The sequence below is a fragment of the Podarcis bocagei genome (genome assembly GCF_964188305.1).
Source record: "Podarcis bocagei genome assembly, chromosome: 2".
Classification (NCBI taxonomy): domain Eukaryota; kingdom Metazoa; phylum Chordata; class Lepidosauria; order Squamata; family Lacertidae; genus Podarcis; species Podarcis bocagei.
In genome coordinates this window covers 24,497,993-24,521,813 of record NC_138126.1, presented here as the reverse complement: position 1 = coordinate 24,521,813, position 23,821 = coordinate 24,497,993, and the positions used below count along the sequence as shown (strand labels likewise).

At 48.0% G+C, this 23,821-nt stretch overlaps 1 protein-coding gene across 1 annotated transcript in view; it reads right to left on the bottom strand.

Moving 5' to 3' along the window:
* Positions 1–23,821, bottom strand: part of PLXNB1 (plexin B1) — a 144,284-nt gene that overhangs the window by 92,304 nt on the left and 28,159 nt on the right. The window contains exons 2-3 of the mRNA XM_081183746.1: positions 20,493–20,542; positions 19,370–19,494 (exon numbers count right to left, since the gene is read on the bottom strand). The gene's annotated coding sequence lies outside the window, so the exon portion shown is untranslated. The remainder of the gene's footprint in view (positions 1–19,369; positions 19,495–20,492; positions 20,543–23,821) is intronic.

The following is a 23,821-nucleotide window of genomic DNA, read 5'->3' as shown; positions in this document are numbered from 1 at the left end:
GCGGCTCCCGCTTTGCTTGACTGACGGCAGCCATGGCTCCGATCCGTGCATTCGCTCCGTAACACGCACAAGCATTTTCCCTTACTTTCTAGGAGCAAAAAAGTGCGTGTTTTGGAGCGAAAATTACGGTATTATTATTTTTTATCTTTACAGGAAAGCATTGCAGCATTTAACTCTGTCATCCGAGATGGTATATAGTCCAGGAACGTGTTACCATGTGCTTTGCTATTTAAAAGGCCTTTAGGTCATCTTTAAGGGGAAATCCCTCCAATAAAACTCCCCTATTATGTGACACTTACAATGCAGTCCTTCATGCAGGAAGGCCCACTGAGTTCAATGGGTTTACTCCCAAGTAAGTGCATACAGTATAGGACTGCAGCTTTAGTGGGTTTAGTGCAATTGCATGGCAGGTGAGCAGAACACAGGCTGCCTAGCTCAAATGATAATGCAACGTAAGAAATAAAAATCAATAAAATACAATTGGAAGTTAATATGAACATTTAATGCAATGTTATGTGCTATCTCCTGTCTTCAGCCACAAATCCACAGACCAGCTGCAGACCGCCTGAATTAAGTTCATGGACTCCTGGTGTTCCGGAAACCAGAGTCTGGGTATCCCATGGTACAATCCTTACTATTTGGATGGAAAACCCATGAAAGGCACATTGTCATCAGCATTCTGTACATGGGATCTTCTATATCAGGCAAACTCGGCCCTCCAGATGTTTTGGGACTACAACTCCCATCACCCCTGACCACTGGTCCTGTCAGCTAGGGATGATGGGAGTTGTAGTCTCAAAACATCTGGAGGGTCGAGTTTGCCTATGCCTGTTCTATATTTTGGTGACCTCTTTTGCTTCATTCATAGACAATTGCTTCTCCCACTTGTGGCGTATTATCTGCACAGCTGGACTGGTCTGGTATTGGGCAAGCACTCAACACTGCAGCTCCTACGACAAACTAAGCCGGGCACGTTGATACGCCTAGACAACACCTTCCCACGCCTGCCTTTGGATGATGCAGCACCATGTTGTTAACGCTTCACTGCTTACAAGAAGCATCAAGTTCAATTTACAGCCGAGGAGATTAAGATCAGGTATCAGGAAGTACCATAAGAATGCAGGGGGAAGTAGCGGGGAGGCATTTAGCTTGCATTCTCCAGGCACGTCCCACAGATTATTAGGAGCACAATGACAAGCATAAGGGTTTTTCATTTTAAATGCTAAGCTTGGGGATCTGGGCAGCTTAAAACCACTGATCTTCAGTTGGCAGGTCGGGCCGGTGCTCGACTGGGTCACGATCTGGTCTAAGATGGGTTGAAACAGCAGCACTCGCACCGTACCCTCCAACATTTCTCTGATGAAAACAGGGACGCCCTATTCCATAACAACAATTGTGTTATTTATACCCTGCCCCAGCCACTCTGGGCAGCTTTCATCATATATAAAAAGATAATAAAACATTAAAACACTTCCCTATACAGGGCTGCCTTCAGATGTCTTCTAAAGGTTGTACAGTTACTTATTTCTTAGGCTCGGGGGCCACATAACTCCATACCCTCCAACATTTATCTGATGAAAATAAGGATGTCCTAAGGAAAAGCGGGACTGCTCCTAAGTGTGGACTGTCCATGAGGTTCTCTCATGCACTAGAAATTAACCCTGTGTGGGTTGCAAGAGAAGGAAGCAGGCAAAAACGCCAGGCCCTGCTGGGCCCAACGTGGCTTTTAAGTCTGCTGTTTTCGTGTATCTTTTTCTACATTCCATAGGTGCTGTGAGGGCTGCTGTGTGAAAAGTGGTTTACAGGTCATCTCCAAGGCTGCCAGCACATAGCTGTCAACCGTCATTTATTTGGCAGGAAACTCCCTTATCCCAGCACCGTTTCCCGTTGCTGTCCCTTATTGATGTTGTCCCTTAAATTTCCCAGGTTTCAAAGGAAGCAGCTCCTCTCCCTCCCTCCCTCCCTGCCAGCCAGGGAGGAAGGAGGCTCCAACTGTGTTGCTTGGCTGCGCTGCTCACCCAATAAGGAGTCTAAGAACGACTGGGGGATGGAGCTTGCATGCCTTGTGCCGATCAAATCAGCCGCGTTGCCTGGGGACTCGACTTTGCTCAGCGCTTCCCAGCGGAGAGGTGACGGTGGTTTTCCTTGCTGCATCCCCTTTGCTGGGTTGCTGCACTGTGGGAACCACCACTTGAGGCTTCGTTTGGCTTCTGGCTGGGCTTTCTGCTTTTGGCTCAGAAGTTGAACATACCTGTGCTTGGAAAATCCCTTATTTTGGCTGCTGATTCCTTATTTTTGAGGCTGCTGATCCCTTATTTTCAAATCTGTAAGTTGACAGCTATGCTCCAGCAGCATCACACAGAGGTTGAGGGACACCACCACCCCCCGAGCAGAATTTGGGGTTGCACAGGGAGAAGAAGAGGCAGTTCCACTGCACAAGCGCAACATCGCTCATGCAGCTATAAACCCTAGTAAACGAAACAAAGAAATAAATTGCGTCATTTGAACACATCAGAAAATCCAGCTTTTCTTGGCAAACCTTTTAAGCACACTGAGTTGCACATCCTTGGCTAGGACCTCCCTGCTTCCCTCTGCCCCAACTGCTTCTGAAAAATAGGATATACACGCGCCATTCCTTCCTTCCTGCTTTCTGTAGCAGCAAAAAAACAACAACACAAAAAGCCCTGCCTGCTCTGCTCTGCACTGATGCTCTGCGTAACTTCCTAGTACTGCTTTGAGTAATCCCAGCTTCATAATCCTTAGCAGAAGGGTGAAGGATAATTTGCATACGCATCTGCAGATTTTGTTGGAATTGGCTAAAAGATACTAGTACAGCCATGGCACGTCGCTCCCGAGCCTCTCCTCTCCTACCTACTCACAGAGATCCCCTTTTTAGAAAAACACAAATCAGGATTTCCAGCAGTTTCTCGATTCTCCATCAGGAAGGTGTCACAGTGCTGTATATATTGTTTAATATACCTCCCCAAGGAAATTTCCCACTCCTCGCTGTTGAAATAACACTCCCAGGTCCAGCGTATTTAATCTGGAGCGCAGCAGAAGGCAATACAGGATTAATTGCTTCTGCAAGAGAAGCCTCTGTCTCCTGTTCCGTGGGAACTGCGAAAGAAACCTGCGACTTTCTAGGAGTTTTTTTAATGAAATGCACGCTGATTGGTATTGAACCGCCCTCCTCTGCTGTGGGTATGGGTCTTTGAGCTCCTCCAAAGGCAAAAAGCAAGATCGCACATTTTTGAATTCTCCACCCACCCAGTGGCAAATTTTAATCTCATATCTGCACTCAAGAGATTGATTTCAATCCTCTTTTATTATCCACCTCAATAACAATTCCTTGCTCCCTCCTGGATGCATCAAGTGATAGAGGATAATGCCTTCCGCTTCCAGGCTAGATTTCACATTATTAGTTAATAATAATCCCGATGGAATTTTGTAAACAAAAGCGGGGGTTGCCCAGCCACTAATAAATGCTGCTTTCTCTAGTGTTCAGCCAACAAACCTGTTTCAGGAGAATCCCTAAACAGAGATTTTTTAAAAGGATTTATAAAACCGTCTCCATTCCTGAGGCTGAAAGTGGTGGGGAGGTTGTGGGTGTGTTTTATCCAGTGCTACCACAGAGCATGGCATAGCCAAAGGAGACTGAGCCATTCCTAGCCATGGCACGACTTCAGGGCCGGCTCTAACATTAGGCAGGGTGGGGCGACTGCCGATTTTCATTTGGCTGCTGGCTTTTCAACTACCTGCTCTTATTTGTCGTTTTATGATTGTTCTGCATTTCTGCATCTTGCCGTACTGTGCATGTTTACATTAAATAACTAACAGGGAGTGCAAATAAAACATTGTCAGGGATGGAAGAAGCTCCGCTCTCTTCGCACACTCCCATCCATCTGACAGGCCCCAGCTGCTGCTTGCTCTGCTCCTAATGCCGAAATGTGCAGCCATCTATTTAAATGGCAGATTTCACCCACTTGGAAAACAACTCGTGAGATGAGTAACTATTTCCCATTTATAATCCTGAAGAGCTATTAATAGCAGGCAAATAAAGTGCTTCCTGCCAGTTTGGTGCCTACCCATTATACGTCTGAGAGATGTCGGAGTGGCGCATACCTTTTTAATGCTCAGCGGAGCAAATATTTATTATAATCGCTAATTATAGAAAAGGCAGAAGAAAGCAACAGAGGTATGGCACTGCGGGTGCTCCAGTTCGGTTTTAACTAGGAGATAATAAAAGAATCACATAGAGGAATATTGCAGGGGCGGCTTTATTTTTTAAAAAAGAAAGAGACTTTTTGGATTTGTATGTCATTTGGATACCATGATCCCCCATACGGGCTTTTAAAATATTTGCATGGATTTTTAACCGTCTTAATAACCAGTCCTGAGAAAGACCTCTGTGTGGTTAAACAACCCGATCATACACAACGAAAATTACCTGGAGGGGAGAAAAGTTTTTTTTACTGCGTTGATACTTGCTCTGCTCTGTATATGTGCATGTTTTTACAGGAATTTGGAATCAATTGTGTTGGTTTCGCCGAGTGAAACAGACGGCTGCTCCAAGCCAAGTGATGTGCTGTGGGGTGTGGGAGCTATGATAATCCAAGGCGATCCATCACTCGCCTACATGAAGGAAGCCGAAATTCTGCAACCAGGCCCTTGATTCTATCACGAACTATGAGCTATATATCATTTATCATGAGTGCCATTGCTTCTTGGTAAGAGCAGTTTGACAATGGAACTGAATCACCTAGCAGGGTGGTGGGTACACCCTTACTGGAGGGTCTCTCAAGCAGACGCTGGACAGACCCCTCTTGGAGATGATCTGGCTTTCCTGTATCAAAATGGCCAACAACGATGCGCAACCTCATACCAAGAGGCCAAATATGGGCCCTCAGGGCCTGTCTAGCTCTCTTGACCACCCACCCTACCCACAAAGCCATGCCCCCTCACTGGTCCTGCTCCACAGCCTCCTCCAGTTCTTTTGCCTCCTGAAAAGGTGCAGCAGAAAAGGGCCTATGGTTGGTATCCATCTCCCATCCAGCAACAGTCCTGCCACCACTGCCTGTCTCCTAGGTCCCGATTTACCTGCACCATCCATCACCAACGCGTTTGTGAAACCATGCTAAATTAGGAGCAGGCTGGGGCTATGGGCCTCTGGGGCTGTTCTCCAGCTCAGCGGCTTGAGGTGCGGCACTGCAGGAAATGCTCTGTTGAGTAGGCAAAGGCAGAAGGACCAGGCTCCTGGAAGATACACCAGGCCTGGCTGATCCAAAAGCTGCTGACATGGCACAGCCCTTCTGTTCCTTTCTGCTCCTCTAGTAGGATTGAGACGATACTGTGGACAGAAGCTCACGAGACTATGACCACATACACACCACACATTTAAAGCACTATCATAGCTTCCCCAAAAGAATCGTGGGAGCTGTAGTTTGTCAAGGGTGCTGAGAGTTGTTGTCGTTCTTGTTTAGTCGTTTAGTTGTGTCCGACTCTTCATGACCCCGTGGACCAGAGCACGCCAGGCACTCCTGTCTTCCACTGCCTTCCACAGCTTTGTCAAACTCATGCTGGTAGCTTCGAGAACACTGTCCAATCATCTTGTCCTCTGCCGTCCCCTTCTCCTTGTGCCCTCCATCTTTCCCAACATCAGGGTCTTTTCCAGGGAGTCTTCTCTTCTCATGAGGTGGCCAAAGTATTGGCGCCTCAGCTTCAGGATCTGTCCTTCCAGTGAGAACTCAGGGCTGATTTCCTTCAGAATGGAGAGGTTTGATCTTCTTGCAGTCCATGGGACTCTCAAGAGTCTCCTCCAGCACCGTAATTCAAAAGCATCAATTCTTTGGTGTTGTTATTAGAGTTGTTAGGAGACTCCTATGCCCCTCACAGAGCAACCGTTCCTAGGATGGTTTAACGATCAGTTCCTCTTCCCAGGAAACTGTCACTTCTTTTGGCTCCCTCAACAAACTACAGCCCCCAGCATTCTCCGGAGGAAGTCATGACTCTTTTAAAGTCTTGGCCTCAAGTGGTGAAGTCCCTGTGGTTCAAGCTCTGGAAACTCCTCCATCCTAGCTTGACGACGGGATGGGCAAGGGGCAGCTGGGAACTGGGAAGGCAAGTCCTTAACTGTGACCCAAACATGCATGTCATGGGGAAGAAGCATAGCTCAGTGGCAGAGCCACATGCTCTTTGTTCCGAAGATCCCTGGTTCAATCCAGTTAAAATAGCCTGGAGGAAGGTAATGGGAAGGACATCTGCCTGACATCCTGTAGATCTACTGCCAGTCAGAGTAGACCATGGGTAGGCAAACCAAGGCCCGGGGGCCAGATCCGGCCCAATCTAAATCTGGTCCATGGACGGTCTGGGAATCAGAGTGTTTTTACATGAGTAGAATGTGTCCTTTTATTTCAAATGCATCTCTGGGTTATTTGTGGGGCCTGCCTGGTGTTTTTACATCAATAGAATGTGTGCTTTTATTTAAAATGCATCTCTGGGTTATTTGTGGGGCATAGGAATTCGTTCACTTTCCCCTCCAAAATATAGTCCGGCCCCCCACAAGGTCTGAGGGACAGTGGACCGGCCCCCCTGCTGAAAAAGTTTGCTGACCCCTGGAGTCAATACTGGTCTAGACGGACAAAGGTACAAGATGTCTGGTACAGTGGTACCTCGCAAGACGAATGCCTCGCAAGACGGAAAACCCGCAAGACGAAAGGGTTTTCTGTTTTGGAGGCGCTTCGCAAGACGAATTTCCCTATGGGCTTGCTTCGCAAGAAGAAAGCCCATAGGGAAATCTCCGGGGACCTCTTTTAAATGCTGGTGGTGGGGAGCAAAGCCTTTCCCCCCCTCCGGCCTTCAGAAGAGGTCCAGGAAGGCCGGCGGGGGCCGAAAGGCTTTGCTCCCCACCGCCAGCATTTTAAAAGCAGTCCGGGATAGCAGGGAAGAGCTTCCCGCTATCGCGGACGGCTTTTGAAGGCAGGCGGGGGGAGCAAAGACTTTCGCCCCCCGCCCGCCTTCAGAAGAGGTCCTGGGGGAGATGTCGGCAAGCCTTGCGCGCAAGGCTTGGGGCGGCAGCCTGCACCCCGAAGCGGGGGGTGAGCTGCGGAGCCCGCCCCCTGCTTGGGGGAGATGCCGGCAAGCCTTGCGCGCAAGGCTTGGGGCGGCAGCCTGCATCCCAAAGCAGGGGGTGAGCTGCGGAGCCCGCCCCCTGCTTGGGGGAGATGCCGGCAAGCCTTGTGCTCAAGGCTTGGGGCGGCAGTCTGCATCCCGAAGCAGGAGGTGAGCTGCGGAGCCCGTCCTCTGCTTCGGGGAGATGTCAGCAAGCCTCACATGCCCGGTGGGAGGTCCCGCTTAGCACGCAAGGCTTGGGGTGGCAGCCTGTTCTGGGAGCTGGGGTCGGGGGAAGCTTGGGGGAGATGCCGGCAAGCCTTGCGCGCAAGGCTTGGGGCTGCAGTCTGCATCCCGAAGCAGAGGGTGAGCTGTGGAGCCCGTCCTCTGCTTCGGGGAGATGCCGCAAGCCAGGACCTCTTCTGAAGGCGGGCGGGGGGCGAAAGTCTTTGCTCCCCCCTGCCTGCCTTCCCGGGAGAGCGGAGAAAGGCAGCGCGTTTCTCCGCTGTCCCCGACGGCTTTTGAAGGCAGGCGGGGGGGGCAAAGACTTTCGCCCCCCGCCCGCCTTCAGAAGAGGTCCAGGACCTCTTCTGAAGGCGGGCGGGGGGCAAAAGTCTTTGTCCCCCCTGCCTGCCTTCCCAAGGGCTTTTACATCGCCCCGGACAGCGGAGAAGTCCTCTGCTGTCCCGGGGTTTTTTAAAATGCTGGGGGTGGGAAGAAAAGCCCTTGTCCCCCCCCCCAGCCTTCAGAAGAGGTCGGGGGACAGACTGTCCCCGGACCTGGTCTGAAGGCGGTTTCCATAGGAACGCATTAATTGATTTTCAATGCATTCCTATGGGAAACCGTGCATCGCAAGACGAAAAACTCGCAAGAAGAAAAAACTTGCGGAACGAATTAATTTCGTCTTGCGAGGCACCACTGTATAACGAATCATCCTACGAAAAAGAGGACTTCTTTTTTTCTCCCCACTTCATCCAGTTTCTCCACTTGCCCAGGTATGGCACTCAAGCTACCACCTGCTTGGTGGTCTCTGAAACAGCCGGTGCTCCTGTATCCCACCACCAACTCTCGGGATAAGTGCTGAAAATAGACAAAACACAGCGGGATTGGGCTCCATGATGTGGGAGACTAGTTCATAGCGAAGCAGCTTCAAGTAAGCTGCTCCCGAGATGTGTGTGTAATTTAGCTATTGTTTAAACAGCTTTCATAACAGACAAAGCCTTAAATTATTTCTCCCCACCTACACACACACACACACACACACACACACACACACCCCTCAGGCTACTCAGAAGCAGCCAAGTTTTTACAAGATGCTTTCCAAAAAGAAAAACAGCCAAGCCCCGTTCAGTGGCTAAATATAGAGAAGAGTCTATTTTTTCATTAAGAGTGCAATTCATGACCCAGCGACGCTTAAAGCCCAAACTACGCAAACAGCAGGGCTCAAGGTAGAGAGCGGCTGCTGAACTGTACCTACCAGATGGCGGTGTGGGGGGGGGGGGATAGATCACATGACAGAGGAAGCCCCTATATTTAAGAAGCAAAATAGCCAGGCCAAAGAAAAAACTATGGTCGGGTGAAGGAGTCTAACGCAGACTTCCCCACAACAAACTGTCCTTTCTCTTTAATCAATATACAGTAGTTCCTTGGATCCTGAACGCCTTGCGAGTCTAACGTTTTGGCTCCCAAATGGAGTGTTCCATTTTGCAAATGTTTTTTGGAACCCGAATGTCTGATGAGGCTTCCAATTGGCTGCAGGAGCTTCCTGCAGCCAATCTGAAGCCATGCCTTGGTTTCCGAACATTTTGGAAGTCGGACAGACTTCCAGAACGGATTCCATTCGACTTCCGAGGTAAGACTGTATACCCAATCTATCACTGTGCTCTGCAGGAGAGGGCCTCCTGAAAATACCATCTTATCAGGCAGTCCATGCCACACTATATAGGAATTTGGGATCCTCACCTCACCTCAGTTAAATACTAGCGCCACCTTTGTTGTCTGAAAATTTCCTCTTTCCACCAGCCATTTAAAAAGCAGAGATCTTTCACAGTCAGCATCTGTGCTGGAATTGCTTTTAGACATTTTATCGCTTGTGTGTTTGCCGCACCAGACACATTTGGGAGAAAGGTTGGATATACCGTATTTTTCACTCTATAAGACGCACCAGACCACAAGACGCACCTAGTTTTTGGAGGAGGAAAACAAGAAAAAATATATTCTGAATCTCAGAAGCCAGAACAGCAAGAGGGATCGCTGCGCAGTGAAAGCAGCAATCCCTCTTGCTGTTCTGGCTTCTGTGATAGCCGCACAGCCTGCATTCGCTCCATAAGACGCACACACATTTCCCCTTACTTTTTAGGAGGGAAAAAGGGAGTCTTATAGAGCAAAAAATACGGTAAATTAAATACAGTGGTGCCTCGCAAGACGAAATTAATCCGTTTCGCGAATCTCTTCGTCTTGCGGTTTTTTCGTCTTGCGAAGCACGGCTATTAGCGGCTTAGCGGCTATTAACGGCTTAGCAGCTTTAAGAAAAAGGAAACAAACTCGCAAGAACTCGCAAGATGTTTCGTCTTGCAAAGCAAGCCCATAGGGAAATTCGTCTTGCGGAACGACCCAAAAAACGGAAAACTCTTTCGTCTTGCGCGTTTTTTGTCTTGCGAGGCATTCGTCTTGTGAGGTACCGCTGTAAACAACAAGCAAATCATGCTTAAGATCTGAAACAGTGATGTCCAAAAAGCTGCATAATATGCTGCTTTAGTTTAGTGGGCCATGATTCACTCTATGAAGCTGATGATGGGGGTCTGCATTTAGAATCATGCAGTTGGAAGGGACCCAGTGGTCATCTAGTCCAGCCCCTGCAATGCAGGAATCTCAGCTGAAGCATCCATGACAGATTTATCAAACGAGAAGGAACTGAGGCCAGGTGGGTGATGGCACAGTGTCCACTGAAGTACAAAAACTGAGGCCTTGGACGGCTGCTGCAAATTAAAGAGTTGGCCAGGGATTCCCAAATTATTCCCAGTATGAATGCTGGGGCAGATTATGCACCATGACAGATGTTGAAGCATGCCTTGAAAAATTAAGCTACTATACTGGCCACACTCACTGCCCCTCAAGAGTGGGCAGGCCACATGCAATGCTAATCCCTCCATTCCCCGCCACACTCAGTCACTCACTGCCAGTATATGACCAGTTGCATCATCCCGAGGAACACCCTGAGATTCCCCGATACAGCCTGCACTACAGTTGGTGTAGTGGTTAAGAGCGGTGGACTTGTAATCTGGTGAACTGGGTTCGCTTCCCCGCTCCTCCACATGCAGCTGCTGGGTGACCTTGGGCTAGTCACACTTCTCTGAAGTCTCTCAGCCCCACTCACCTCAGAGTGTTTGTTGTGGGGGAGGAAGGGAAAAGGAGATTGTTAGCCACTTTGAGACTCCTTAGGGTAGTGATAAAGTGGGATATCAAATCCAAACTCTTCTTCTTCTTCTTCTACAGTTGACAAGGGTGAGAGAATTCCCCAAGCATCATCATTGCTCAGAATCTAGTCAGGGTAGCCTATGAGCCAGTTTAGTGTAACAGTTAAGAGACCAGGGTTTAAATCCCCACTCAGCCATGAAGCTCACTGGGTAAATTTGGGTCAACCTCGCCCACCGCCCCCACCCAATACTTAGCGCCTAAGCTACCTCAAAGGGTTGTTGGGAGGATAGAAAAAGGTAGGGAGAACCACATACATCAGTGATGGTCAAACTTGGCCCTCCAGCTGTTTTGGGACTACAATTTGCAATCTGCAAACGCCATCTTGGTAGTCAAGATAACCCCACAATTAATGGACAGTTATTGAAGCAGTGAGCTCATATATGTTTATATTCACTTGCTTTGATATTAAGCTAATTGGCTTTCTTTGATGTTGTCCTTATCTGTGGGCTTGGGGTGCTGGGCTCTGAGCCCAGAAAGAGGAGCTATCTGTAAGATTTGGGTCAGGCATAGGCAAACTCCGGCCCTCCAGATGTTTTCGAGTACAATCCCCATCATCCCTGACCACTGGTCCTGTTAGCTAGGGATGATGGGAGTTGTAGTCCCAGAACAGCTGGGAGGGCCAAGTTTGGCCATCACTGACATAGGTCATCTTGTGTGCCTTAGGATATAATGGCAACATAAATAAAACCCCAAAGTCTGGGCAAAATCTGGACAAATGGGAACGGATGGAAGGAGGGGATTGTTGGTTTGTTCCTGTTCTTGTTTTTATTATGTATTTTGTGTTTATTTTATTTAATTTTTTTATTTTGTGAGCCACCCTGAGACCTACAGATGAAGGGTAGTACACAAATTTTAACAATAACAATAGGCCTATCCTTCATTTACAAACCAGGATGCCTGCCCTTTGTTCTGGGAGCCAATTAAGAACAATGTGAGTGTCTATTTGAGTGGCATGTGTCACAGACAAACTGTGCCACTGATACAGTTGGGAAACTGGACAGCAGAGGCCTAGATGAGCCAACAGCCTGACTTAGGATAAGGCAGCTAATAACCTTTCCCGTATTCTCTTTCTGGTCCGTAGAAACACACCGCCAACCAGTACTTTTTGTCAGGCATTTCCATATTTTTCTCCACAGCCCTCCATCACGAGGGAGAGAAATGGATGTAAATCAAGAGTCTGAAGGCCTAGGTGCCAATGGTGAAAGGGCAAGATTCGCGGTGCCCATCTCAGTGGCAGCCGCTCAAGACCTCTGGATCCTCAGCTATAACAAGCACACAATAACAGCCATAATGAAACCACAGAAAGCTCCCGGCCAGACAGTGCTGTTATGCGAGAGGGATATAAATTGACAGGAAAACGACAGTGATCAATTGTCTAGTGACATACTGGGAGGAGGCTCTGGCTGGAGCTGGCAGCCGTCCAGTAGTATTCAACATTTTAATTAGATATTTGAAGGGCTGTGTGGTAAATACACTAGCTGGATTCATGAATGGTTTGAAACTGAGGAGGGAGATGGTAAAGACTGTGGACAGGGATCATAAAATAAAAAATAAAAGGAGGCCTGACCTCAATAACATGGAGAAGCAGGCTGAATTTCTGGCCTGGTGCCACACAAAAGCTTATACTCAGCAGGCTTCAGAGAAGCCTTTCTAGTGCATTAAAAAAAAAAAAAACTTTTAATGGATTTGAATTCTACCAGTCTTAAAGGATTTAGGCTAGAAAGCACAGAGCATCTGCTTGTCTCTGGGACAAATCCCCTGCCAACGTACAAAGTTCAGCTTCAAGCGGGGAGAAACAATATTTCGGGCGGTGTGGGTTAGGAGAAATTGGAGAAGTGGAACTTAATTGAACCCATGGCCATGTACCTTTTTCTTGGCCAATCTTGTAACCAGCCAGCCCTCCCTGCAGAATTTTCACTGCCAGTGAAAAAGACCCTGGAAAGTCAGTGGCGTAGCGTGGGTTGTCAGCACCCGGGGCAAGGCAAGTAATTTGCGCCTCCTAACCCGTGGATTTGCGCCCCCTAACCCTAACCCCCAGATGTTGTGCCCGGTGCGGCCGGCCCCCCCTGCACCCCCACGCTACGCCACTGTGGAAAGTGAAGGAAGGCAGTCCACCCGCTGCTGCTGCTGCTGCTGCTTGGAGTGGAAACTTTTATACAAGGAAGGAAATCAGAGAGGGGAACGAAGGCTGGCATTATGAGCCACGGCTGTACAGTATAAAAATCAAAGGCGTACATCTCAGGCCCAGCAATTGTCAAGCAAAAGGTTGCATTGGAGAACAGGTGGCATATAATATCAATCGCATACAATAAACACACACTTTTCTCCACCCCTCCAAGGAACTTGGGGCAGCATACATACTTACCGTATTCCCCCTCCTTTATCCACAAAGCACAGCCTGTGTTCAGACATTAAAGGTAAAGGTAAAGGGACCCCTGACCATTAGGTCCAGTCGTGGCCGAGTCTGGGGTTGTGGTGCTCATCTCGCTTTATTGGCCGAGGGAGCCGGTCTACAGCTTCCGGGTCATGTGGCCAGCATGACTAAGCCACTTCTGGCGAACCAGAGCAGCACACAGAAACGCCGTTTACCTCCCCGCCGCAGCGGTACCTATTTATCTACTTGCACTTTGACATGCTTTTGAACTGCTAGGTTGGCAGGAGCTGGGATTGAGCAACGGGAGCTCATTCCGTCGCGGGGATTCGAACCGCCAACCTTCTGATCAGCAAATCCTAGGCTCTGTGGTTTAACCCACAGCGCCACCCAGGTCCCTCATATTCAGACATTACGCTAAGCCATAGTTTAGGTTAGCCTTGTGTTCACACTCTCCTCCTTCCCGAGTCCAGAGCAGCCATCCCCAAACCTGGCCCTCCAGCTGTTTTGGGACTACAACGGTCCTGTTAGCTAAGGATGATGGGAGTTGTAGTCCCAAAACAGCTGGAGGGCCATGTTTGGGGGTGCCTGGTCCAGAGCCATGGTTTCAATGTAGCTTTAAAAAAAAGTGGCTCCCCATGCACAACAAACGGCGATGTCATTACTTTGGCACACAGTGCCTTAAACTATGGAACTCTCTTCCAAAAGACAGCTACAAAGCTGGACAGCCGCTACAAGGGAACTAGACAAATTCATGGAAGATAAGGGTCTCAATGGCTGCAAGCCACGGTGGCTTTGCTACACCTCCTGTGTCGGAGGCAGCAGGCTAGTTGCTAGGAATTGCGAACGGGGAGGGTGCTGCTGAATTTAGGCCCTGCTGGCTGGCTTCCCATAGGCATCGAGTTAGAAGATGGGCTAGAAGATGAGCCTTTGGTCGGATCCAGCAGGCGTCTTCTAATGTGTATTTTTTGCGCAGCCAACTCCTCCAACCACAAAGGTCCCTTCATCTGGACTTGAACTCTCTGCCATCCCACGCTTTGCAACCACACATGCCTTGGGGATATAATGACAGTTTGCTGCAATTCTGCCACCGCCACCTCTGCACTGAATTCTGTGCTAAAACAAGAGCTGCGCGGAGCTCCGGCAGGGCAGGGCAAAAGAAAAAGAAAAAGAACAACAAACCGAAATAAAGAACTGCCTAATTTAGCACAGTTATAGTCCCGCAACAAATGCAAACGGCTGAGTGTTTTTTTCTTCTAACCCTCTCATCAAACTGCTTTTTACTGGGGTGTTTTGCTTTTGGTCTCTGGGCTTTTGATGTACTAATTAGCCCACCCAACCTGGGACAGCCCTTCTTCTTCTTCTGTTTTTGCTCTGACCATTTTTGCCTCGAAGAGGAGCTGCAAGAGGCCTGACATTTTTGCCCTGTGCTTCCCTTTCCACCCGTGTGGTCCACAGCAGACATGACAACATGGCATGGAGGAAAGGATGCAACTCAGCGGTTGAGCATCTGTTTTGCACTCAAAGGTCCTGGGTTCCATTCCAGATAGGACTGGGAGAAACCTCTGCCTAAAATCCTGGAGACACGCTACCAGTTTTGCGTAAACAATACTGAGCTGGATGGAGTAATGGGCGGGCTCAGTAGAAAGGCAGCTTCCTAGGTTCCTAACGCTGACCCAGCCAGAAAGCCTGCAAAGCTGCACCTGAGCACGACAGCACTCTGCCCACCTGTGAATCCCAGCACCTAGTATTCAGACTCCAAAGAGTGGAGACAGACCTCCACAACACTTGTATAAATCACATTCCAGAAATCGTTCACCATCACCACGGATGCCATTCTCTGGTGGAACAGTAGCTAAGTTCATTCACGGTTCTAAATACTGGAGTTGGGGAATGCTGGAGTTGAGGGCAGGTGCTTGTAGTATAAACACCGACAACTGGGAAACGCTGGCCTGCAAGCGCTCCAATTGGAGAACAGCCTTTGCCAAAGGGGTCATGGGCTTTGAAGACGCTCAAACGCAAGACGAAAGGGAGAAACGTGCTAAGAGGAAGGCACGCTTGGCAAACCCTCACCGTGATCCACCAGGAAACCAATGTCCCCACTGTGGAAGGACGCGTGGATCCAAAATTGGCCTCCACAGTCACTTACGGACTCATTGTTAAAACCGTGTTTATGGAAGACAATCTTACTCGGCTACAAGTGATCACCAAAGAAGAAGTAGTAGTACAGATACTGCCAAAACAACCAAACAACCATAGGAAACCATTGCCTAGAAAGGCCCACAAAGTCCAATTCCTTTCTTGCCTCTATGCTCTGGAATAGCCAGTCTGATCATCTGAATAAAGGGGGAACTTAAGGCACGGTTCAGAAAGGGGTTTGCTGGAAGGCTCTCTTTCATCATGTGAAACGAGAGAGGGTGGACTTCTTGTGGGATCTACTTTGTTGTTGTTTTCTACCAGAATGCCAAGATCCACCAACTGGTGCCAAAGACAACAAGGTAGAATTAAGGAATTCTGAGCCCGAGGAATTGTTTCAAGTACCCAAACCCCAACTGCACTCGCAGTCCTTCCACAAAAATAAAAGCACACCCGTTTTCCCACCCCCAATCACCAGCTTATTTAGGGGGGCTCTTTTGCTGCTGCTACTGTTGAACAAATGGGCATAAGAAATCCTTGCCAATGTACTTAAGATACTGATCTACCTTCTATTCACCCCTAAAGCAGGTAGCTAGAGGTGAATAGAAGACTGGGAAAGGTGAGGCTTAAACCCTAGCAGAAGTATGCTCAAAAATTATCACCACCTTCCCCTGAACCTGCAGCTGATCTTTAAAAGATACAGGGACACATCCTGTATCCTGCAAAAGTGTGAATAGTCAGACAACAGAAAAAAAAATTAAAACAACACTGCTACCTCATCTCATCCTCTTCTGTATTGCAGACTAAACAGTCTTGATATTTTACTTCCCCTTTATACAGACACCCACTCAGAAGCTTTTCACCAAAGTTTCCAGACCTTTCTTTTATCTAAGCTCAGCTGTCTGACCAAGAGCCCAGTCATAGCAGAGGGTAATAGCTGGAGGCAGCCTGACTAAGGTGGACACATGGGAACAGGTGCTCCTGCACCTTTAATAGCTGGGTCCCTACGTTTAATGTATGACAAGCTGAAATTCCCATTTCCACGCAACAAAAAAAGGTGCAGCAGCCCTCTCCTGTTTTGAACCTGGGCCTCCTAATCTTGTCCTAGACTAAGGAGACAAAGTCATGCACTTCACTTCACTTGACATGTGTGGGCCTTAGGTATGTCCCTCTCCCATTGCTGCCCAAAAACTAACAGCACAAATTACTATTAATTATTATCATTTAATGTATTTGCACCCTGCCTTTTTCCGAAGACGAGGTTCAATTTGTGATATTCAAAAAGAGTGAAACACAAGGCAAAAGGCGTAGACTAAATTGGCATTCAAAGCAATTGCTATCACCTATTAGGGTTCACAGGGAAGTGGGTTAAACCACAGAGCTTAGGGCTTGCTGATCGGAAGATCGGCGGTTCGAATCCCTGCAACAGGGTGAGCTCCCGTTGCTCGGTCCCTGCTCCTGCCAACCTAGCAGTTCGAAAGCACACAGTGCAAGTAGATAAATAGGTACCGCTCCAACGGGAAGGTAAACGGTGTTTCTGTGTGCTGCTCTGGTTTGCCAGAAGCAGCTTAGTCATTCTGGCCACATGACCTGGAAGCTGTACGCCGGCTCCCTCGGCCAGTAAAGCAAGATGAGCGCCGCAACCCTAGAGTCGTCTGCAACTGGACCTAATGGTCAGGGGTCCCTTTACCTTTACCTATTAGGGTTCACACCCAGCACGATTCAAAGCATATCTACTCAGAAGTAAGCTCCACTGACTTTAGTGGGACTTAAAGAGTGTAAGCCTATACATGTTTACACAGAAGTAAGTTCCTGCATGCTCAGCGGGTCTTTGTCCCAGGTAAGTGCTGTGTGGTCCAGAAGCTTTAATCCAAATGGCTGAGGGTCTTGGTAGACTACTTAACAATTTTTTCGCCTGTTGTAGCAACCTTAATTCACTGTGCTAGATGCTGTATGATTTGTAATTGCATTTGTATTGCTTTTAAATTTTTCCTATTGCCTTACAATTTGCATCCCACAGATCTGCGATACAATAAAACCCAAGGTAAAGAAAAGAAGAAGAAATAAAAATACTATTAAAAACCAACAAGAGCAGGCATGCCACAGACCACCTGAATGAAGCTCATGGTCCACATCTGGTCCACGGACCACTTTAGGAACCCCTGTTTTAACCTCTGGTAATTGTCTTTATTTCATTTATTGCACTTGCAGCTTTCTTGCATAAAATGCATTCAAGGATGCTTATAATAAAAATACAAAACATAGCATAGCCGACATCGGAGCCCAGCAGGTTAAGAAATGAATAGTTCACATAGAGGCAATCGATTTCAGCCACGCTAAGCACTTACTTCCTGCCTGTCTCCCACACTGGCCCTCTCAGCAGCCCACAGGAAGCTTCCAGGTGGCTTTCCATCCAGGCTCCTGCCTCAGGTGTCTTTGGACCATAGCCCTGGGGCGGCTGAGCTCTGCCCTTATTCAGGCTGCCCAGCTGAGGACTCCAGAATGACACTTCCAACCAAAGTGGCAGCCTGCTGTGGGGTACGAGTCACGGCTATTAAGAGCCAGCTGCATCCTGCGCAACTGCCAATCAGCTCTCCTTAAGGAAGTAGGAAGAGGCTGCTGGTCAGCAGTTGCTTCCGCTCTTGCCTGTTTCTTAAATTGCTCTTTTGTTTATCTTGCTCCGTGTTCATATCATACGTTTTAAGCACGGTGATGCCACTTCAAAGCGTCATGGCGTCCTCCAAGGAATTCTGGGAGCTGTAGTTTGCTAAGGGTGCTGAGAATTGTTAGGAGAGCCCTATTCCCCTTACAGCAGGCATCCCCAAACTTCGCCCTCCAGCTGTTTTGGGACTACAATTCCCATCAACCCTGACCACAGGTTCTGTTAGCTAGGGATGATGGGAGTTGTAGTCCCAAAACATCTGGAGAGCCGACTTTGGGGTTGGCTGCCTTGCAGTGATGCAGTTCCCAGAGTTCCCTGGGAGGAAGAGCTGACAGTTAAATGCAGGCACCCCCAAACTCGGCCCTCCAGATGGTTTGGGACTACAACTCCCATCATCCCTAGCTAACAGGACCAGTGGTCAGGGATGATGGGAATTGTAGTCCCAAAACATCTGGAGGCGAGAGTTTGGGGGTGCCTGGTTAAATCACTCTGAGAATGTCTCCTAACAACCCTTAGCAGACTACAGTACTAGAAGGGTAGCCAGTGCAGACCTTTTAATAATGGCGTCACATATTGTTGACCAGATGCCCCCTTCAGCAGTCTGGCTATAGCACTGTGCACCAGCTGGAGCTTCCAAAACAGGCCCAAGGCCAGATCGACCGTATTTTCCGCTCTATAAGACGCTAAAAAGTAAGGGGAAATTATGTGTGCGTCTTATGGAGTGAATGCAGGCTGCGCAGCTATTGCTGAAGCCAGAAGAGCAAGAGGGATCGGTGCGCAGCGATCCCTCTTGCTCTCCTGGCTTCAGGGATAGCCACGCAAAGCCTCTTGAGCGCAGCGGGAGCGCTCCTGCCTCTTCACTCAAGAGGCTTTGCGTTGCCTTCTTGTTTCTTGTCTTCCTCGTCTAAAAACTAGATGTGTCTTATGGTTGGGTGCGTCTTGTAGAGCGAAAAATACGGTACATAGTGTGAAATGCAGTAATCCAGTTTTGAGGTTACCACCACATGAACTACGGCGGTCAGGCTATGTGCAGCTTCTCTTACTAACAGTACTTGTACAGAATGGTGGTATTAAAATGATCCTCCACACCATAGTTTAAAAGAATCAGGAGCAATTATCATGGCCCACATGCCCCCTTCTCCCTCACATGCACAGCTTAATGTGTTACTTCCTGTTTAGCTCAAACTACCATGGTTTGATCAAAGCAAAGTTTGCAACATTCAAACACCACAGCAAACTATGGTTTGATCAAAACAAGAAAGCAGGGGGTACAGGCATGGAGTTCATTCTCAGTCATCCAAACCATGGTTTACAGGACAACCAGGAGGCAGCCACCAGAATTCCTTTTCTTTTGCTACCCAACAGCAGCACAACCATGTCACAAACAGAGTTCCAATACGGATGATGTCGCCATGAAGGGGACAGTAGAGTTCCAAGGTACAACGAGGAGTGTGGGTGCCCAATTAGTCACCAAGAATTACGAGAGGGTGGTGATTTGTCCTCCAAAATGGCAGGAACTTTCTTCACCTGCAAAAACTCGACATGCGGCCATGCAATTTTTGCTCTCCTCTGCACAGTGGGCTGCATACATGTTATACATCTCAGAACAAACTTACCTGAGTCCTATAGGCAAGTTCTGGCAGGAGTCCACAATCGATGCAACGGCAGCAGTTGAAAGTCTGCTGGTAAATAGCTTAGAGCTGCAGCCAGAAATGAGTGGGATACCTGGGGTTCAGGCAACCTTCAGGAAAGAAAACAGGGGGTGGGAGGGTTGGTTGGTAAACTTAATCTCCTACTGGTCAGTATACAACGTGCATAAACCTCCCTCCTACAAAAAAAGCCCAAACCACACGTGTCTAGGTTTGCTAGGTTGCACTCCAGTGATGTAAAAAATTCTGAGCTTGCATGATGCAGTCATGGCTGCTCCTGCCACCAATAATAATAATAATAATAATAATAATAATAATAATAATAATAAATTGTATTTATACCCCGCCCTCCCCAGCCAGAGCCGGGCTCAGGGCAGCTAACACCATTAAAATTACAGTAAAAACATAATAATGTGGGTTTTTTTTATTATAAAAAAACCAATTTAAAATACAGTGGTACCTCGGGTTACATACGCTTCAGGTTACAGACTCCGCTAACCCAGAAATAATACCTCAGGTTAAGAACTTTGCTTCAGGATGAGAACAGAAATCGTGTTCCGGCAGCATGGCAGCAGCAGAAGGCCCCATTAGCTAAAGTGGTGCTTCAGTTTAAGAACAGTTTCAGGTTAAGTACGGACCTCTGGAACAAATTAAGTACTTAACCTGAGGTACCACTGTACAGGTTAAAATGCAATTTAAAATGCAGCCTCATTTTAAAAGTAGCCCATAGATCAAAACCATACATTGCCCAACACCAGGGCCAACCCGCCCATGAGGCAGACTGAGGCAACCGCCTCAGGAAGCAGAATCCAAGGGGCAACTCTGTGCCCCACCTCCCAGAAGGGGAGAAGAGAAGCGGCTTCAGCGGCTTCCAGTAAGTGAGGCTTCAGTGGAGGGTGGTACCTTCTCATTTCACCTCAGGAGTCCAAACGGAACAATCCACTCCTGCCCAACACCCACTTTGATTGCCTACAAATGGGGCTTCTCATTCTGGGCCAAGCGCATCATCCAGAGTCTCGCCCTCCCTGGCCTCTGGTCCACGGCTTGCTCCTCAGTAGTACAGCATGGAATTGTGACCCCTTTTACTTACCATCTGGACTGCCTGGGCTTCATTTCTCTTCTCAGTCAATGCACCTCAAGCTGTAAGAAAAACACAACGAGAATGTCTCATCCCAAGCAAAGCAAATGCAAGTAACCTTGGGCCTATATATTTCTTTAGATGCGTGGGACATTAAGAGTTTGGACCACTGTACTCTCTGAACAGTTGACTAGTTGTGTTAAAAAAGCCCAGGGACGGAAAAGCACGGACTGCTTTATTATTGATTGGTATCCTTTTATTCAACACATGACAACAACTGGTGTCAATAGAAAGCCGCCTCGCTCCCTGCCAAAACAGAAAAAAATGGTCAGCTGGAGCTAGATCTAATACCAGACTGATCCTTCCCTTTACAATAATTCTTTTGTCCTCTATGTCTCTTCAGAAGATGTTTGTTTATGATGCAATATTGTCTTCTTCCTGAATTCATTCTGCACTCTCTTCCGCTTTGTTTTTTTAATACGATAATCTTTATTGCCATTGTCCCATACAGAGCAACGAAATTGAAAAATTCTACATCATACATTCAATAAACAAGCCTGCTATCCCAGCCTAGTTAACCCCTAAAAATTCTGATACCCCATAATTAAATACAATATACACCCACAGAGACTACCTTACACTGCGTTTAAAACCAAAATCGCATTTGGAAAGAAACTGTTTCTCAGGCGGCTAGTCCTAGTCTTTATAACCCTGTACCTTCTTCCAGATGGCAGAAGCTGAAAGAGATCATTTCCGGGGTGCGCACTATCCTGCACTATCTCTGCAGCTTTCTTATGACACCTGGAAGTATAGATTTGATCCAAAGTGGGAGAGTGCACCCAATTATTCTCTCCGCAGTCTTTACAACCTTGGACAGCATTGTTTTTCCCCTGACCGTGCAGCTCCCAAACCACACACACAGACCATAAGTTAATACACTCTCAACAGTACAATGGCAAATTCCATCAACAGGTCCTTTGAGAGATTATTTTTCTTTTGTAGTTTTGACCAGTGGTGTAGCGTGGGTTGTCAGCACCCGGGGCAAGACAAGTAATTTGTGCCCCCTAACCCGTGGATTTGCGCCCCCTAACCCTAACCCCCAGATGTTGCGCCCGGTGCGGCCGGGGCCCCCTGCACCCCCCACGCTACGCCACTGGTTTTGACTTGTAATATAATTTAGAATTCGATAAAAAAAATTAAAAACGGTGGGCCTAAATGTAGGAACTTGTTCTTTCCATATGTGTGCTTGGGGCATGATGGGGCGGTGGCAACACTCATCACAACCTGAGTTCCTTGGAAAGGTGGGGGGGGGGAGACTGTAATAAATAAATGAAGGACCGCACACCTTCCGTCAATGCAGTACTGCAGCATAATATTGACTCCAAAACAGGAACATAAGCTTTCAGGAGCGATCAACCATATTCACAGAATATGGACCTCTCAATCATCAAGCAAATGAACAGCAGTGGATGGCCGGATGGGGCAGTGGCACTGACCTGACCTCCCTTTGCCTGCATCACTGCAGCCAGGGCAGAGAATGGGAGGTTGGCACAGTGCAAACACACCAGCAGAACCAATATGATGTTCCCACTGGTGCATTTGCATCCCACCAGCCTCACCCCTTTCCTTCTCTGTTTTGTTACACAGCAGTGACACAGGCAACTAGAGTTCAGGTGAACGCCACAACGCCACTCCACAGTCCTCTACTGCAAATTATTAATAGAAGCGCACTAATAATTGCTGGATGCTAATAAAAAATATCAGGGTGATGCGATAATGAATTAATAAATGGCCAACCATGGACCCCATGCATGCACACACATGCATACACCTTACATCAGAGCAACGTTGTGATCCCAGAACATGAATATTAACCATAAAACAGAAGAAGAGCACAACATATAACTAACTTATAAAATTTATGGCCGCAGGTTATGGTGATGACTCAGAAAGCTTTAAAATATGCCAGACAAAGTAATGCAGAACAGGCCTGCCGGTGGCTTGTAAATAAGTTCACCCAAGTTACTAGCCTGCAAAGACATTTACTAGCCTGCATTTCTATGTTAGAGTAGCAGCCAAAGTAAGAATACAGGCTGCTAGCCCCTTAGCAGGCTTGTAAAAGAGGAAAGGGGCAGGGGAGACAAAAATGTTTCCACCCAGGAGAGAAAGAGTGATCCACCCCTCCTCCACTAGCTCTGCTGGTCGTGATGGGCTCTGTGGCTGGCACAGAGGAGGAGGAAGCTAGGCTTACTGGTCCCCCCACTACCACCCACTCAACTACCTTGAATTCCTGGTTGCCTTGGTTTCCCAGGTGTTAAATACACAGCTGCAAAAAGTATTACGATTTGTCATCATCGCCAATGGGTCCTCCAAGTTCAGGGACAATATGCCTCTGAGCAGCACATACTAGGGATCAACAGCAGGGGACATGCTGGGTTTGTATTTATAAGGGTGCAGCTCATCGCAGCATATCCTACAAAATCCAGGTGATGCTCTGCTGACAACACGCCAGAGTGCCAGACCAAAAAACAGGACATTCTGGGATCCAACCAGAAGCTGGGATGACTTCTATAATTCCGGGATGTCCCGCTTAAATCGGGATGGCTGGGCAGCATGTGGTACAGCCCCTGCTTTGCAGATGAAAGGTCCCAGGTAGGACTATGAATGTCCCTTGGTTGGAACCCCACAGAGCCACTACTGAGCTAGACTGACCAGTTGGTCTGACTCAGAATAAGCTTCCTATGTTCCTGTGCTTTGCTTCCCATCAGCTTCCCAGAAACATCTGCTGGGCCACTGCAGGAAACAGGATAGTGGGCCAGATGGACCTTTGACCCTGATCCAGCAGAGCTCTTCTTGCATTCGTGTCATCCAGGCAAAGGCTCAAAAGCTCATAGCCCAAGAGGATGCTGGTGATCTTACACCAATTCTGGCGCCGGCCAGGAGGAAGTCCTTTGCAGGGACGCTTGGATGTCGCACTGTAAAGCTGTGTGAGCCTAGCTGGCCTGTGCAACAGCTAGACAATCGCTGCATGGAAACCGCCTTCCCTTGCCAGTTTGTCAAGTTTTGGCTCGTCTGCTTCACCTTTCCAAACAAGGATGGAGACAGAAGACACCCATCACCCCCTGGGGGCAGAGGGGGTGGGAGATTCTGTTGGCATGGTGACTGACAGTAGCCCCCGCTTCCTTTTTAACTAACAGGAATAAAAATGTTTTGTTCTCATTAAGGAAAAAGAGAGCTGCATTCCTGATTGGTGAGTAACGTCTCTGCCTGCGAGTTAATCTCCCAGAAAGCTGTGGCAGCCTGGGATGGGGTTTCCAGTCCGACCCACTCAGCCACTTTTC